Raw genomic sequence first — 12,095 nt, forward strand, 5'->3', positions numbered from 1 at the left:
GCGAGGCATGGTTCACATCAGACAGTGCTTCTTGAAACCAGTAAACCCAAAACAGGTGTGTGTTTTTTAAGGGCAGGACAGCTGTCAGCAACACATCCAATATCATCACACTGATTGGAGTCAAGGTTGGCTCACTCCTGGCTCCAATTAGCTCTGGGAGAAGTCATTAAGCTAGGGCCTCACATACTTTTTCCTCCCTGCACTGTGAATGTTTACATGCTATGTGCAATTAAACCATGGCAACATCTAATGTTTGTGTAGTATTATGTTCAGCAGACTGTGTTTTTCTATTGTTGTGACTTAGATGACGTTCAGAGCACATTTTATGCCCAACTCATGCAAAAATCCACGTAATCCCAAGGGGTTCACATACTTTTTCTTGCAACTGTATATATATATATATATATATATATATAAATTAGCACAGTGGGGGGGGGGGGTGAATGATTTACTGGCTGTCATGGAGGAGTTGTGAAAATTGAATGTACTGTTTATTGTAATCCTGGATCCCCCCCCCCCTCATCGTTGATAGCCAACCAGGATGTGATGACAGTTGTGAAACAATGGCTTCAGGAACTAGGACACATTCTGATTTGCCAGAGGGTTAAATTGATCAAATTGTGGGAACTGAACCATACTAAGTCCTTACAAATCTGTTCCAGAAATGCTAAAGCTCCCTCCACCCAAGAGACAGCCTCCTAGTAAGCTTTTGGTGCACCTCACACAGTCTGTCTGTTCTTTCATTTTTAGTTCGTGTTATAATGTGTTTAACCCATCGAGCAATAGTATTCTTACAATTGTAGCCCCTAAAGTGTACCTTAAAATTGAACAAATACAACCTCTGTTTTCATTAACTTCGCCATTTATTTTGGAATACATCTCCTTATATATAAAGTGTAAAATTTCCTTTCAATATCATCCTTCAGATTTATTATTTATTTCAGGTACCTATATAGCTCCATCAATTTATGCAGCACTTTACATATACATTGTACATTCACATCAGTCCCCGCCCCCGAGGAGCGTACAATCTAAGGTCCCTAACTTACATTCATTCATACACCTACTAGGGCCAATTTAGACAGGAGCCCATTAACCTACCAGCATGTTTTTGGAGTGTGGGAGGAAACTGGAGTACCTGGAGAAAACCCACGCAGGCACAGGGAGAACATGCAAACTCCAGGCAGGTGGTGCCGTGGTTGGGATTAAACCAATGACTCTAGTACTGCCAGGCAGGAGTGCTAACCATTTAGCCACTGTGCTGCCCCTAATGTTGACAAAATGATGAAAGGAACACTTCCTGCTTAAATTTGGAAACAAACTTCAAATGGAAGGATGGTTGAAATGGAAATACAACCCTGTCTTCCTAAATTTTCATATAGGGATGTGACTGCTGACAAAAGCAGCAGGATGAATTGTGAAGTGTTTCGGGAATATTATCTGCTCATATTCAGCCAAATACTTCACAACTCATTGGACGCTTCACAGTGCAGATGGACAATGACCCAAAGCAGACTGCAAAAGCAACCAAAGAGTTTTTTAAGGGAAAGAAGAGGAATGTTCTGCAATGGCCAAGTCCATCACCTGACCTGAATCCGATTGAGCATTTCACTTGCTGAAGACAAAACTGAAGGGAAAATGCCCCAAGAACAAGCAGGAACTGAAGACAGTTGCAGTAGAGGCCTGGCAGAGCATCACCAGGGATGAAACCCAGCGTCTGGTGATGTCTATGCGTTCCAGACTTCAGGCTGTCATTGACTGCAAAGGATTTGCAACCAAGTATTAAAAAGTGAAAGTTTCATTTATGATTATTATTCTGTTCCATTTCTTTTGGTCCCTTAACAAGTGGGAGGCACATATGCAAACTGTTGTAATTCCTACACCGTTCACCTGATTTGGATGTAAATACCCTCGAATTAAAGCTGACAGTCTGCAGTTAAAGCACATCTTGTTCGTTTCATTTCAAATCCATTGTGGTGGTGTATAGAGCCAAAAATGTTAGAATAGTGTCGATGTCCCAATATTTATGGACCTGACTGTAACTTTAGCTTGTTCAATTAAGCCTTAACAAAAAAATTGAAAGCTGATTGGTTTCTATGCAGAGCTGCAGCAGATTTTGCACTCTCCAGTTTTAGTAAATCAACTATTCAATGCACTCCCTTTAGCTTTGAATCCCTTAATGAAAAGATTAGTAAAGTCTTATAAAAATAAGAACCTAAGTAGGCAATTTACACATTTAAAATATGTAATTTTACACCATTATGTTATTCTGACTGAAAAAGTCTAACATAATAGGAATGTTGGGTCTGGTCAGTAAGCTTTCATCGTTAAGTGTGAATGTGGCATAAGCTCTTAAATATATAGCAGAGGTGACAGGTTTCCTGCTATGAAGCAGTGCAGATACAACCTTTGAGGAGTCACCAACCCACTCTAAATTCCAACCATTGATCTAAAGGATCTGAATCTGAGGATGAGATACTGGTCCCTTCCGTTGAAGCAATGGTGGATCTATGAACAGGTGCTGGATCATTGGCTACGAAGCCATTCTTGACCAACCAGGAGCCACCAAAATTGTCCTTGCTGTTCCCATTACTGTTTTTGGAACCTTCAGAATCAAGCCCAGAGGGGGAAACTCAAATCCGAACAAATGGGTCCACTCCTGGTCTAGGTAGACTCAGCTAATACATCTAACAAAACATTATACCTGTTTTAAGTAATGATGCAAGAATTTCTTCTTTAGGAGTACCATCTTTAATGTGGTCCTTCAAAAGTCATAGACATAGGATCTTGCAATGCATGTGGCACTTAAATTAGACATAAATGAGACTACTTAAGAATCCAAATTAAATTGCCATCAAAGGAAAGTGTTACCTGTAAATTTAGAGAGAGCTAAATCAACTAGTGGATACTTATTACATGACACTAAGTCATTTTTATTTGATGTAGGTACAAATATATATATATATATATAATTTATTTTTTTTTTATTGTTTTTTATCCAAGATAGATCATTGCAATTTAATTCAGTCATGCATTCCATTATTAACTGGAAACCACAATACTGTTGAAGCTGCAATTCACAGTACACTTTACCCTGTATTCTTGGTCCTCTTTCATCAGATACATTTAGTGTACCCCTAATGACTTTTAACAAATTGTCAGTGTCATCGGGCTGAAGTCTGAACCTCCCTATTTTAGAAGCAAATTCAGTATCACTCTCATTAATCTTGCCTTCCACAGCAAGATCTATCCTTTCAGAATCTGCCTGGGAAGTAATAGGCTGTGAAACTGACTGCCGGGATGAGGTCTGAGATTCAGATTCAATAGGTAGGGAGTCTCTAATTACATTAAAATCATTCTTTTAGTCTGAAATTTAGTTATAATGTCCTTAAGGAAAAATACGTTTTTCTCATTCACACTTTATAAATACAAGCATGACAAAGTTTCTTTGTATACTGTAAGTGAAGAACAGTTTTCGTGTGCACCCACAGGTCTTAATTCTTACTAGTCACAGGCATTTAGCTCTGTGGCAAAGCACAAATGTACCACATAAACATGCAATTGCTACACAACTGCAAATTCTACTTGTAATAAACTGTGTCCCACATACTGACCGGGGCAATAAACTGTGTCCCACATACTGACCGGGGAAATAAACTGTGTCCCACATACTGACCGGGGCAATAAACTGTGTCCCACATACTGACCGGGGCAATAAACTGTGTCCCACATACTGACCGGGGCAATAAACTGTGTCCCACATACTGACCGGGGCAATAAACTGTGTCCCACATACTGACCGGGGCAATAAACTGTGTCCCACATACTGACCGGGCCATCAGCAATCACCGACTTAGCTGGATCCACACTGTCCATTGCAGTCCTGGAGCAAAGTTGACCCCCCATGAATTCTCCTGTAGCAGACCAATCACCTCACTTCTCTGGTATGTAACAGTGCCTGGAGGTAAGAGAGGTTGCGCCCAGCATCCATGTAGGACCCACTTCCTTGCACCAATTCTTTGGAGGGAAGAGTACTATCAACAATGTCACTTCTGTTTTCCCAGCAATACCTGGGCATTAGTGACAAAAACTACGTCAGGTTTTCTTCTACACACAGGAAATGGTATTTATCTGACCATCTGATCACAAGGAAGGATGGAGGCATCGTCCTTCTAAACAGAGACTAGGTGCAATGAGCTCTGGACCCAGCAAAATGTTCTTGCTTTGGCATGTAATGCAGAACCATCCCAGGAGACTGCAGCTATCCATATGCCCATAAGAACCAATCTGGGGAGGTGCCCTACACCCTGTGACGTCACTCCGCACGGCCCACGTGGATGGCCAGCGGCCATCTTGGATTTTTCCCTGCCTGTGAGTTCTCATCTGTGTTATACACCCCGCTGTTTTAATAAAGTACTACACTATTTGGATTCTCTGTGTTTGGCTCGTTACTCCCGAGCCCCCCCCCCTTCAAGGCATACCCTGATGACCTGGTGGCTGCTACACTAATGGTGAAACTGGCTCCTCCTGCTGGTGAGATTGCTTTTCCTTGGTACCTGGAGACCCTGTTGGTGTGATACCTGCCTAGCTGACGCTGGCCAGATGACCCCCACTGTGTTCCAGTTCCCAGATGTGGATGACCAGGAGTTGGTTATGAATTACTCAAACGCGCATTAAATTGCGCTTTCTGGTTAGTGCAATCTATACTCATCACCTTATAAGGAACACGGTCACAGATTGTCACCAGTTTTCATTACTCTGCCTTGAGAGTTACCATCGTTATCACTGTGCACTTTATAACGCTGATTCTGGACGTTTGCACTTGTCACTATTGATTACACCATTGAGCGTCATTCTATTCCATTATGTTCTCATTACTATTTAGTCACTTATCCCTCTATGTAGAGGACCGAGTTTTTATTATTATTATTACATCGAGTTTATATAGCGCCGAAGGGTTTGCTCAGCGCTGTACAATATAGGGGGGGACAATACATGGCACAGTACAACAATAACAAACAACGTACAGGGGGTAAGAGGGCCCTACTCTTTCGAGCTTACAATCTAGGAGGGAGGGGGTAATGGTACAGTAGGAAGTGGCTGAGGGGAATGAAGTGGTAGGAGGAATGAGGGAGAATGGCCGTTAGGTGAGGGTGGGGTAGGCTTCCCTGAAGAGATGGGTTTTGAGGGAGCGCCTGAATGTGAGGAGGAAAGGTGACAGTCTGATGGATTGGGGCAGTGAGTTCCAGAGGATGGGGGAGGACCTGGAGAAGTCTTGCAGTCGTGCATGGGAGGAGGAGACCAGGGAGCAGGATAGAAGGAGGTCCTGTGAGGAGCGAAGGGTACGGGTAGGGCGGTACTTGGGGATCAGGTCGGTGAGGTAGTTAGGGGCAGTGTTGTGAATGGATTTGTAGGTCAGGGTTAGAAGTTTAAATTTGATGCGTTGGGCAATCGGGAGCCAGTGGAGGGAGAGGCAGAGGTGGAGCGGTTGGTGAGGTGGGTGAGTCTAGCCGCTGAGTTCAGGATGGTCTGAAGCGGGGAGAGCTTGCACTGGGGTAGACCAGTGAGGAGGGAGTTGCCGTAGTCAAGGCGTGAGATAATCAGGGAGTATACAAGTAGTTTAGTGGTGTCTGGGGTAAGGAAAGTACGTATCTTGGCAATGTTGCGGAGGTGGAGCCTGCATGAGGTTGGAAGGAGAGGTTCGACGCCAAGGACTTTGGCTTGTGGGGCGGGAATGATAGTGGTGTTGTTGGTGATGATGGATAGGATGAGGGGGGGGGGGGGTGGGCAGGGGGAAAGACGAGGAGCTCGGTTTTGGAGAGGTTAAGCTTGAGGAAATGTAGCGACATCCAGTCTGAGATGTCGTTTTAGGAGTTTGTTGTTTGATTTTTATGCTTCATTTATCTCTAGTCTTTATTAGCGCTGCATGTTTTATGTATACGTTCATAAACCAGCACACCAAAGCATAATGGCCAGCTCTGCTTAGAGTCTTAAAGGGGATTTAAACTCTGAATGCTAAAAGCCCATTCACCAATATAACAAGCATGAGCTTTCGAGACATCTTATCTCATCATATCCTGGCAAGGACAGAAGAACACTGAGGATGTAAGGATGGGTATTTGTTTCTTGTCCCATCAGGTGGGAAGAACAGTCTCTCGGTTGTCTGTTGTGTAGGTGGAGTATTTACATTTGTATAATTCAGCGGTTTGTGAGTACCTATTTAGAGAACTGCAACTTTGTCCCAGGGGCGGACTGACAACTCATGGGGCCCCCGGGCAATAGAGGATCATGAGGCCCGTGTCCTTGCCCAAACTCAAAAAAGCCTATGAAAAAGGTACCAGGGGCATCTCATGAGGCCCCCTACTGATGCCGGGCCCTCGGGCAGTGCTCAAGTTTCCAAATGGTCAGTCCGCCCCTGCTTTGTCCCCATGTGGTGGGAAAGCAAATCCTTTTACAGCTTAGGCATTTAACAAAAATGTCACCTTTAAGACATACAGTATTTACAATTATGTACACTTCAATGAAGAAAAAATCATCTATGCCATGCTGGGAATTTGATGTTCATACAAATTAGTGAGAAGACAAAACATTTGGAGAGTTCACTGATTTAGGATAGGCTTCTCACAACAAACAGGGTTACTCTCTTATGGGTACAGAGCAGGTAACCAGAAAAAAAAAAAAAAGCATGCACCAATGGAAGGAGCACCAGGCCAAATAATAAAAGAGCCAAAATTGTTTTCTTGTTTACATAAAAAAAAAGTCAATGCATTTCAGAAAAAAATCCACCCTTCATCAGGGCTTTAGTTTATATAAGAAATTGAAATTTGAATCTATGAATGGAAGCTAATTGATGGGTTAGGAGAGTTACTAGTCAGCAGCATCTGCGTGAGCAATCAGGATTTTCTTGTCCTAAGCCAGCAATTAGCTTTTATAGATGGATTCACACAGGAAGACCCATATTTTGAGTCCATTCAAGCTTCTTGTTTTAACTGAAGGCCTGATGAAGAGAGAGATTTTTTCTGAAATGCGTGCGCTGTTTTTTAGTGTATACCAATAAATTGGACTCTTATCAGTTGTTTTGGTGCGCCTTCCATTGGTGCAGGTTTTGTTTCTGTTATACTTGCAAGTATGGACTAAGTGCTGTGTAATAATTGTTACAGATTATTATTGGTTTACTTGGGACGATCAATCAGTGTGGTACAGTAAATTGCCTATTGATTGCTTTAGAGCTGTGACTGTGCTTTATACACTTCTCTTGGAATGCATACATTCCTTACAAACATTCTTTAATTTAAGTTTCTTTAACTACTTCCATGCTGTCCTATAGCAGAAATACTGCTACAGGGCAGCACGGGTGCGCAAAATCACGTATATATACAAGATTTTGAATTTCCGAGTAGGGCGCCCTACCCACGGTGGCGTTCGCAGCCTCGGCTGTCAATCACCGGGTCCCGGACGGTGATTCCCCACCCGCACCCGGCGAGCTCTGAGAATTACAGAAGGGGGAGACACTTGTGTATAAACATAACAGACCTCTCCCCTGGCAGCTCCTGCACACTGCTTTGTATGGCTCCGCATAGCAGAGCCATACAAAGCACTGTGCTTACAGTATAACAGCACACTTAGTAAAACACACACAGCACACAGTTTACCCTTTGATTGCCCCAGATGTTAACCCCTTCCTTCCCAGTGTTATTAGTACAGTGTCAGTGCTTTTTATTAGCACTAATCACTGTATTGGTGTCACTGGGGATGTCAGTGACACCAAATAAGCTCCCTCCAGTGTCAGAATGCCTACCACAGTCCCGCTATAAGTCACTGATTGCTGCCATTACTAGTTAAAAGAAAATTAAAAAGAAAAATTCCAGTATATATACTGCCATTTGTAAATGCTATAACTTTCACATAAACAAATACATTTACATGTATTGGGATTTTTTTTTTAGCAAAGACATGTAGCAGAATCCATTTTGGCCTAAATTTATGACAATTTGATTTTTAAAATTTTTTTACTGGACATGTTTAATAGTAAAAAGTCAAAAATACTGTTTTTTGTTTTCAAAATTGTCGGTTTTTTTTGTTTATAGCGCAAAAAAAACAAAAAAAAAACCGAACAGGCGTTCAAATAACACTGAAAGAAAGCTATTTGTGGGGAAAAAAATTCATTTAGGTGAATTGCATGACCGCGCAATTGTTTGTTAAAGTAACACAGCGCCGTATCGCAAAAAATGACATGGTCAGGAAAGAGGGTAAATCCTCAAGAGGGCAAGTGGTTAAAATATTACAAGAAAAAAATTTACATATTAACAAGCTGCATCCCTTAGGCGCAGCTCTATGAAATACTGAGCTTCTGAACAGTGTAAACATTATTCAGAAGAATGATTTAGAAATACTCTGGGGTTGATTTACTAAAGGCAAACGGATTGTGCACTTTGCAAGTGCAGTTGCTCCAGAGCTGAGTAAGTGAAGGTTTACTTTGCAAAGAACATCTAAACACATGCAAGGAAAAAAAAACTGCATTTTAGCTTAAACATTATTGGATGATGAAATTCAACAGAGCTTCCCCTCATTTACTATGCGCTGGAGCAACTGCATTTGCAAAGTGCACAGTCTTTATTAAATTAACCCCAATGTAACATTGTGACATTGTATCTACTCTGCTTATTCAAAAGAAGATCAAAAGGATACATTTAAGCAAATGTGCTGGGCTATACCCAAACTAGCCATAGGAAAAGCAGGTATCTTCAATGTGTTGGTCTATACCCAAACTAGCCATAGGGGAAGCAGGTATCTTCAATGTGTTGGTCTGTACCCAAACTAGCCATTGGGAAAGCAGGCATCTTCAATGTGTTGTTCTATACCCAAACTAGCCATAGGGGAAGCAGGAATCTTCAATGTGTTGGTCTGTACCCAAACTAGCCATAGGGAAAGCAGGAATCTTCAATGTGTTGGTCTGTACCCAAACTAGCCATAGGGAAAGCAGGTATCTTCAATGTGTTGGGCTATACCCAAACTAGCCATAGGGAAAGCAGGTATCTTCAATGTGTTGGGCTATACCCAAACTAGCCATAGGGAAAGCAGGTATCTTCAATGTGTTGGTCTATACCCAAACTAGCCATAGGGAAAGCAGGTATCTTCAATGTGTTGGTCTGTACCCAAACTAGCCATAGGGAAAGCAGGTATCTTCAATGTGTTGGTCTATACCCAAACTAGCCATAGGGAAAGCAGGTATCTTCAATCTGTTGGTCTGTACCCAAACTAGCCATAGGGAAAGCAGGTATCTTCAATCTGTTGGTCTGTACCCAAACTAGCCATAGGGAAAGCGGGTATCTTCAATGTGTTGGTCTGTACCCAAACTAGTCATAGGGAAAGCGGGTATCTTCAATGTGTTGGTCTATACCCAAACTAGCCATAGGGAAAGCAGGTATCTTCAATGTGCTGGTCTATACCCAAACTAGCCATAGGGAAAGCAGGTATCTTCAATGTGTTGGGCTATACCCAAACTAGCCATAGGGAAAGCAGGTATCTTCAATGTGTTGGGCTATACCCAAACTAGCCATAGGGAAAGCAGGTATCTTCAATGTGTTGGGCTATACCCAAACTAGCCATAGGGCAATCAGGTATCTTCAATGTGTTGGGCTATACCCAAACTAGCCATAGGGCAATCAGGTATCTTCAATGTGTTGGGCTATACCCAAACTAGCCATAGGGAAAGCGGGTATCTTCAATGTGTTGGTCTGTACCCAAACTAGTCATAGGGAAAGCGGGTATCTTCAATGTGTTGGTCTATACCCAAACTAGCCATAGGGAAAGCAGGTATCTTCAATCTGTTGGTCTGTACCCAAACTAGCCATAGGGAAAGCAGGTATCTTCAATCTGTTGGTCTGTACCCAAACTAGCCATAGGGAAAGCGGGTATCTTCAATGTGTTGGTCTGTACCCAAACTAGTCATAGGGAAAGCGGGTATCTTCAATGTGTTGGTCTATACCCAAACTAGCCATAGGGAAAGCAGGTATCTTCAATGTGCTGGTCTATACCCAAACTAGCCATAGGGAAAGCAGGTATCTTCAATGTGTTGCGCTATACCCAAACTAGCCATAGGGAAAGCAGGTATCTTCAATGTGTTGGGCTATACCCAAACTAGCCATAGGGAAAGCAGGTATCTTCAATGTGTTGGGCTATACCCAAACTAGCCATAGGGCAATCAGGTATCTTCAATGTGTTGGGCTATACCCAAACTAGCCATAGGGCAATCAGGTATCTTCAATGTGTTGGGCTATACCCAAACTAGCCATAGGGAAAGCAGGTATCTTCAATGTGTTGGTCTATACCCAAACTAGCCATAGGGAAAGCAGGTATTTTCAATGTGTTGGGCTATACCCAAACTAGCCATAGGGAAAGCAGGTATCTTCAATGTGTTGGGCTATACCCAAACTAGCCATAGGGCAATCAGGTATCTTCAATGTGTTGGGCTATACCCAAACTAGCCATAGGGCAATCAGGTATCTTCAATTGCAGGTAACTGACAATATACTGCATTTTGCAGTGTAAAAGCTATAAAGATGCACTTATTTTGTAATAGCACATTGCAAAGGGATTGCCTTTCCATTCTGAGACCATACAGAACTTATTTTCTGAACAGTCCTCTGCATCCATTTTACCATTCAAACTCCATATAAATATGAAATTACATCATTTTTCACTCATGCCAACAAAAATTCACTCAATATTTTGAATAAAAGAAAAACAAGTTATCACTGCATACAATTCTAACTTAACTTTTCAAAAGTCCATATTAACAATTATTTCAGAACGAACTGTTATACATAGTGAAAATGAAGTGTGATCAGTGGTTAGCAACAGAAATTAGGCTCGTTTGGTATACAGAACCATGTGTCCTTTTCCCACATTTACTGTCTAGCAGAGAAAAATAAAAGTGTGAAAAATCATTAGAAGAAAATTCAGAAAGGATCTATGTTAAAATGATAGGCTCAATATGTGGAACAGAATTTTAATGTGCTGTAAATATAAAACTATAAAAAAAAAAACCTCTTACTGACAGCCAAGATATGTTGCTGTTGTTTACGTAGACCAAGGCTGTTCAATCCTCTCACAGAACTGTATGGTGTACCCACACATGGTAATGATCTGGATCCTTCTTAACAAGCAAAACCTACAAAAGGGCATTTTAAGTTTTCTGTTAGCAGAAATTTTAATGCTTTGTAATGAGATGGCCGTTTAACTACTTGCTCTCCAGAGGATTTACCCCCCCCCCCCTTTCTGACCAGGCCATTTTTTGCAATATGCCGCTGCGTTACTTTAACTGACAATTGCAATGCTGTACATAAATGAGATTTGTCTTTTTCCCAGAAATAGAGCTTTCTTTTGGCTGTATTTGATCATCTTTGTTTTTTTAAGCTATAAACTAAAAAAAGACCGTCAATTTTGAAAAAAATCAAAACAATATTTTTGACTTGAAAAAATAATATTTCTTCATAAATTTAGGCCATTATGTATTTTGCTACATGTCTTTGCTAAACAAAAAATCCCAATACATGTACAGTAATTGGTTTCCATGAAAGTTACAGTGTCTACAAATGGCGGTATATATACTGGAATTTGTATTCATTTATTTTTGTTATACTAGTAATGGCGGCGATCAGTGACTTATAGCGGGACTGCGGCAGGCATTCTGACACTGGGGGGGAACTAACTGACTAACTACCACTGACATCCCCAGTGATCAGTGCTAATAAAAAGCACTAACACTCTACTAATGACACTGGCAGGAAGGGGTTAACATCTAGGGCGATCAAAGGGTTAACTGTGTGCCGTGTTGTGCTTACACCGCGTGCTGTTTTACTAGGGAGACATGCTGCTTTCTCTCTCTCTCTGCTGACATGCTGTCCATGCTGACAGGGGAGAGATCTGTGTTTACACACAGATCTCTCCCCTCTCAGCTTCACCGAGCGCCGGCCAAGAATCGCCAACCGGGACCCGGTGATTGACATCCACTGCAACCAATGGCAGTGCAGGTAGGAGGGCGTGCGTGTACACTCCCTACCCGGAACTGCAAAATCATGTGTATATATATA

Source organism: Staurois parvus, unplaced genomic scaffold (assembly GCF_062004578.1).
Source record: "Staurois parvus isolate SC_StPar_1 unplaced genomic scaffold, SC_StPar_1.0 ptg000288l, whole genome shotgun sequence".
NCBI classification, from domain to species: Eukaryota; Metazoa; Chordata; class Amphibia; order Anura; family Ranidae; genus Staurois; species Staurois parvus.